General features: G+C 47.0%; 1 long non-coding RNA gene across 2 annotated transcripts; it reads left to right on the top strand.

Moving 5' to 3' along the window:
* On the top strand, window positions 1–6,477 carry LOC109294780. Of its 2 annotated transcripts, none has more exons than XR_002096619.1 (4): window positions 1–50; window positions 3,256–3,340; window positions 5,614–5,655; window positions 5,937–6,477. It is a non-coding gene; the product is annotated as an uncharacterized LOC109294780 (long non-coding RNA). The 2 variants fall into 2 exon arrangements; XR_002096620.1 differs by lacking the exon at window positions 1–50 and adding an exon at window positions 562–1,784.
* The last annotated feature ends 169 nt before the right edge of the window (window positions 6,478–6,646 follow it).

The raw sequence follows: 6,646 nt of genomic DNA, 5'->3' as shown, positions 1-6,646 counted from the left end.
ACGTGACGCTGGCCAGCCAGGAGGCCGTCTTCGTCCTGGCCCGCGCCGCGGTGAGGGGGGCCGGGGGGAAGTGCCGCGTCTGCGCCCGCCCCCTCCCCGCGCTGGCCCGCCTCAGGGGAAGGGTGTTGCTGCCTCGATTGACACCCGGCAGCAGGCGGGCGGTGCTGCGTCCCCAGGCCGCCGCACCCTTCAGCTGCTGTCACGTCCCGGCTCCGCTCTGCCCCGTCACTGAATGGGGGCCTGCACCGGCGGGGTGCAAGGTTAGGTGAGCCGCTTCTCGTGGCTGGTGGCAGCGCTCATCTCCTCCAGGCGTGGATGGGCACGGCTGGCTCTTGCTTTGAGCCGTGTCAGGCGTGCACCCTCCTCCCCCAGGCTGGACCAGGCGGGGCGCGGGGCTGGTGGTTGGTGCAGCAGGCTGTGCTGGTTGACGTGGTGGCAGACAGCGGTCCAAGAGAGGCCTGGCCTGACACTGGGTACCTTTGTGCACTAACTAATGAGGTTGTATGTCGAGAGCACCAGGAGGAACCGGAGGTGTGTGGCTGTCACATAGCTGCCAAAAGCACGTGCAGGGCTGCACCGCGCAGGCCTCACCCACAGACTCCTGCGTCCACAGGAGGCCGGAGGAGACGGGATGCCCTGGGAATTTCACCAGGGGAGGATGGGGATTGTCCAGCCCTGACTCCTGAGCCACCTCTTCTCACCTGTAGCTCTTTGTAGGAAGTGCGAGGAGCTTGCTTGTTGGGTATGTCTGTCTTGCTGTGCGTGATCCGTGGCAGGAGGCTCCCCTGTCGGACTGTGCAGGCGTTTGCTAATGGAGGGATTTTTCCTGTTGAGCTGGAGTGTGTTAGGCGCTTTGGGTCTATGTTGTTGCAGCTCTTTGAACACCAATTGCTCCTGTGGCTGCTGAACAAGTTGGCTTCTTTTTCAGAGGCTTCTTTCGCTCTTTTTTTTGGCTCTTCTTTGGCTCTCTTGAGGTTTTGAAGAGGTATAGTTCATCTGCTGGGCTGTCAGGTCAGGGAGCCTGCAATGTTCCACCTTGTTGCCCTCACTGAAAATAATCTGCAACTAGCTCTGCAATCTCCTTGTGCCTTTTCTTGGGCAGGGCTGGAACATAGATGGTTCTGCACCAGTTTAGGTTCAGGTCAACCGCAGTGGCGCTGGCTGGCTGACAGAAGTCTGAGAGTGGCTTTGCTCCCATGTCTGCTTTTCATCAGAGATGTCCCCAGCGTCAGGTTCTTGGGATTCACGTACTCGTGATGGTTGTAAGTGCTGTCCAGGAGACTAGCCTCCTTTTCTGCCTTAGACTTTATTGCAGAAAGCATTTCTCACCTGTTAACTAATATAGTGCCCTCTACTTGGGGCTCTCTTGGAAGAGCATTTGGGACCTTCAGTCAATGCAGAATGTGGGAACCCCTTTTTTTAGTTGCATACATTTTATATGAGTATTTTTTTTACCTGTGCTCTACACTGATTCCTAGCTGATTTTTTTTTCTAGTTGCAGTTCCAGGTGTTAGGATCAATTAGCTGTAAGTATCCTGGAACCTAAATGGTCTTTCTGGTAACTATTTCCTGGTAGTCTGAAAGAGAACAGGTGGGCTGCTCTTGCTCTTGGTTTCAAGCCTTGCTCTTTTAGAAGCTGGTATGTGGGCACTGGATGAGGTCTTCAACCATAGACCTTGTTCCCCTCCACGATAAGTCACAGCCTGAGTTTAGTGGCCTTCCGAGCACTGCATACGATGTATTCACTTGCTACAGTAAAGAAGCTGTCTTGGTAGTGAGAGAAGGTAATTACAAGTCATTGCAATTTGTCTGTTAAAAGTAGTATCAGCTCTCATAGCAGTGATGGGTATCCCTGACAAATGCCTTACATTGGATTGCACAGCCACGTCAGCTCATCCTGTGTCATAATTGACTTCGAGTGGAGCTGTCCTTGAACAGATTGGCCACCCCTTTGAGCTAAAGCAGGGTTGTCTGACTGGCCACACGCGGCCTGCAAGGGGTTAACATGAAGCCTGTGGGCACCCATGCAGCCACCGCCACTGCCAGCAGTCCTGCTGTTATGGTGGCCAGGGTCTGTGGGATCCCCCTTTCTCTTCTGGCTTCTGTTTCCTTTCCTCACTCCTGGGCATGGGACAGCACAGTGGGAGGAGTACTGGGGAGGAGTCTGCCATGCACCCAAGGGAGAGGGGAGCCTGGTTGTGTGCACAGCCAAGAGAGGAGCTGGGCTTCATGTGTGCCCGGGAGAGGAGTTGGGCTATTTGGGCTGTGCATGTGGTCAGGAGAGGAGCTTGGCTGTCCGCATAGTGCATGCGGTGATACCTGTGGGGGTTGCTGACTGCCTTTGTGGTGAGGGGCTCCAGGAGGACCACCCCCACAGTGTGCAGCCCGTCCTGCCTGCAGCCTGGGAGACTGTAGCCCACTGGACCTGTGGCTCCTGCTGCCCAGAAATGGGACAGCCCTGAGGGAAGGCAGGGGTCTGTAGCATTTTAGAGTGATGGGCCACTGGTTGTGACCTGGCTGTCACCATGAACTATTGCTTCTTCCTGCTGCCTTGGGCCATCTCTCCCTTTTATAGCGACACCTGCCTGCTGCTGCCTGTGCCATGGACCTCCAATCCCTGCCCCAGGGGTGGTTATAAAGCCCAAATTCAGCGATGACAGGGAGCAGTGTGCGCCACGGGGGATTGCTGCAGGGGGGGATCGACTGCTGGGTGGAGAGGGACAATGTACTGGGCCAAGCTGTGTGCTACTGATACCTTGTGGACCGTAGGTTGCTGACCTGGGCTAAAGCATTGCTTTACATCATTTCCTGGAATTAGAGTACTGCTCGTTCATGGAAGCCCAGACTGGAGCTTCCCAAAATAAATCCCAAACCAGTTTCGGGTCTTGGGGTATGAATGTCGAGCATGGGCACAGAGCTGAAGACTGACTCAGAATCAAAAAAAATATGTTGCGTGTTTACAGCTGATAGTTTGCCAGAGAATAAAAGCAAGAGTCACGCTGTCTTCCCTCGCTGCCTAATGCATGCAGGATGCCTTTGCCATGTTTATACTTTTCCCTGTTATGCAGCAATTGTCTTAATAGTGTAACGAGTTTGTCAGACAGTCTTGGAGCTGTTCAAGGAAGAGGGAGCCTCTTGATAGGGGTTACAATTTCCTCCTGAAATTCTGGCTGACTCTGTTTTCTCTGGCTGCTTATAACAAAATGGACTCACATCTTTCAGTCTTCGTGACAAACTCTTTCTTTCATCCTACAGGAATTGTTTGTTGAAACCATAGCTAAAGATGCTTATGTATATGCCCAGCAAGGAAAAAGGAAAACTCTTCAGAGAAAAGACTTGGGTAGGAAGAATATTCCTGTGCTAACCTTTGTCAGTAAAGCTGCTAGAATAAATGTTTTCCATCTGTTTCTATTTGTGAAGTGACATTTGTAGGTGCAGATTTAAAACTTTACCCTCTTGTTCCCAGAGATGAAAGGAAAACTATACAGTACAACCTTTTACTTACAGCCTCCAAAATGAGTGAATTTATGTGACTAGTTGCTGTAGAAGTTTAATGTGATCTATTTATAATACTTCTGCATCTAGTGTATTTATTCAGTTCCTAGATGAGTTTTTCCCCCCATTAACCATGGAGGCAGGTTGCCTTGCTGTCTTGGATTTGGGTAGAAGGTGGCAAGGGGGCAGGCAGCTGCTGCAGGTCTGGTGCTTACCCAGGGTCGGGTGCAGAGCTACAGCTGCTGCCTGCCCCCTGACTCCCCCACTGCCTCTGCCCCCTGTCTGCTCTCCCTGCCTTCTCCCCCCCCCCACCTCTCCCCTTTCTGCTGCTTACCCACTAGCTCTGGCATGGCACCAACCCTGCTTCAGCCTGGGGCACAAAGTGGCTGGGTTAGGGCTGGAGCAGGCAATATGCTCCGTGCCCTGGCTGGAGTGGAGCTGAAGATGAGCCAGACGCAAGGTGGCAGGCAAGGGGCAGAGGCTGCAGGGGAGGGGGAGTCAGGCACTAGGGGTTGCAGGGGTGGGGGGGACAAGTTACTGGGGGGCAGGGTATGAGAGATTTCTGCATTTTCCATGTATAGAGTCTAATTATTGTGGGGGGGGTCATCTTAAATTTAGAGTAATCTTGGATTTGGGTAAATACAGTAATTTGGTATCTTCCTGCCTACCCTACGCAGCACCATCTGCTTTAGAGAAGGTTGCTGGAATCCCTGTTCTGGGTACTTATGGAGTAAAGTATTGTCAATGATTGTTGGGGTTCTTAATATCTTTCTACCTATGTAGACTTCCTTTTTTACCTGTTCATATTGCACAGATACTGTGTGTCTGGATAATGTCAAGATGTGACTGCATGAGATTAGAGCTTTGTGTGACAGCATGTACCAAAGTTATTAAATCTGGTTGATTTAGGCCCAAATCATAGTGTTTGTTAAATGAAAAGGTTAAAAACCCCAAGCTTAATACAAATGGTTCTATGAACGGTTAAAAATTGAATGAAAAGGTATTTTGGGGAGGGGGACTTTTACCCCATTGTCAGATTGGTATGGACTTGGAGGCGTTTTTGCCTTCCTCTGAAGTGGAAGAGTGTAGCCCTCTTCCTCGGATCCAGAGATGTGGGTTTTCCAGACAATTTTGAATTGGAAAATTTGCCAATGTCCTAAATAGAGTGTGATCTGATTTAGCACGTTTATTTGACTTACATTTAGTAAACAAAACGAAAAAAGAGCCCCCATGTTAATTTTATGTTCCAAGAGCCACAAGTATTTGAACTGAAATAGCTGATAAGGAAAAAAATGAAATACAGCACACTTAATGTGGTTTAAATGTTATATTCAAACAAATCCAAAGCTTTATGAGGAAAGAAATTACTTTAATTGGAATACTTGTAAAAATGTAAAATACACAATAGCATGCACTCCCCTTACATTGTTTGTTTAAATTTAAGGAAAAAACTGAAGGCACTGAAAACTGTTGATACACTAGTTTTAGCATACCCAAAGAACTGTGCATGATATGCTGTGCTTTGATTTTGATTTGACCTGCACAGCCAATTAGGTGAATCCATAACTTGATTTTTGGTTTGGATTATGATGTGAGTGTATTTAATCTCCTGTGTACAAGTCAGTAAAACGTATGTATACTCTCTCGCACAGTTCCTAGGGATAATCAGCTGAAATACATTAATTACAACTTTGAAACTGCCAAGCTTGCCTAATATTGTACTGGCATCCATTCATTGTTACTAATGAATTTTATGAAACAATGAATTTTTAGAAATGGAAAATTTCCCACAGAAGAATAAAGCACTGGAAAATTTTCTGCCCTGCATCTCTGCTCAGATCTCTCAAGTGCATTTTAATAACACTTGGAGAAGCAGGACATTGATCACCATTGCCCCCTGCTTTACCTGTGACAAGTTAAAGTGCTGCCCCTTGTAGTTGTGCAGCAGGGTTGCTTGTGTAGTTTTAGTAATAGGTTAGACAAGGTTTTGTATGGGATGGTTTGGACAGAGACGATCCCGCTGCAAGGGGATGGACTAGATGACCTCTGGGGCTCTACTTTTCTATGATTTGCATTTTTCTATTTGTATTAAATGTTTTCCTTCATTTTGTTTTGTAGATAATGCCATTGAAGCCATTGATGAGTTTGCTTTTCTGGAAGGTGAGTTTCTGTATGCCTTGATATTATTTTTACTTTGTGCTTGTACATACATTGTCTCCATATTTAGAAAGGAAGAATCTAAAATCAGTCTTTTAAGATGTTTCTGCCATGGGCTTTCATAGCTAATGGCTCACCTGATAACGTTGCACTCAGCGTTAGAAACTGTGGTTAAGCTTTGATAAGTTACAGCATTTGCCCTTGGCAGCTTGCAAAATAGTTTCTGTTGTTTTTATATCTGTACTTTTTTCTCACCCTAATGATTTTCCCCTCTGAATTTTTAGGCACTTTGGACTGACCTGGCCAGGAAAGGAGTTATATGAAGAAAGGGACTGGGACCACCTGCTGGGAAGACACGTGGGATGAGATTTTCAAAACAGTCAATGGGAATGGGACTCATCTACTTAGTTTAAATAATGATGTCTGTGTTTTACAGACTGCTTTGAGTGTCTCAATCATAATGTTTTGTATAAAGTTTAAGTTGTTATAGTTCTTTATTTTAAATACATATTTTTCATAAATACTTTGTATGCCAGTGTACTGTGTCCTCCAGGTCACATTTCAAAGATCATCTCAAACTTGGTGTATAAGACAGCAATAGCTCAGTATAGCAATGCTGTATTTGCGTCTATTCTAAAATTCTCCATTGATAAAAAGCTTTGAGGATGGATTGAACCTGCCTCTGAGGTCTGATTATAGTTGTTATTTTTATGGAAATGTATTTCTTTTTTGTATGTTTGTCTCTTGGCCAAACAGAATTCAACATTTCTTGACTAATAAATATGCTGCCCTGAGTCTTTTCTGGGGAGGGCGGCATATATAGTTTCTTCTCTTTCTGTGCATGTGGGCTGTTTGGAGCTAATCAATAGGTCAGTGGGTTTAAGAAGTTCGAAGTAATTGAGAGAGGCCATTGTTTTGCTAATCAAGTGATAAAGACTGTTATCACTATCAGCCCCCAGCTGGCTTGCTTGCCTGTCAGTTTGCTGCAGACACT

The sequence above is a fragment of the Gavialis gangeticus genome, unplaced genomic scaffold (assembly GCF_001723915.1).
Source record: "Gavialis gangeticus isolate Ggan-Ray unplaced genomic scaffold, GavGan_comp1, whole genome shotgun sequence".
In the NCBI taxonomy this organism is placed as follows: Eukaryota; Metazoa; Chordata; order Crocodylia; family Gavialidae; genus Gavialis; species Gavialis gangeticus.
Note: the sequence above shows the minus strand (reverse complement) of the source record. Positions and strands in the feature narration are given on the sequence as shown.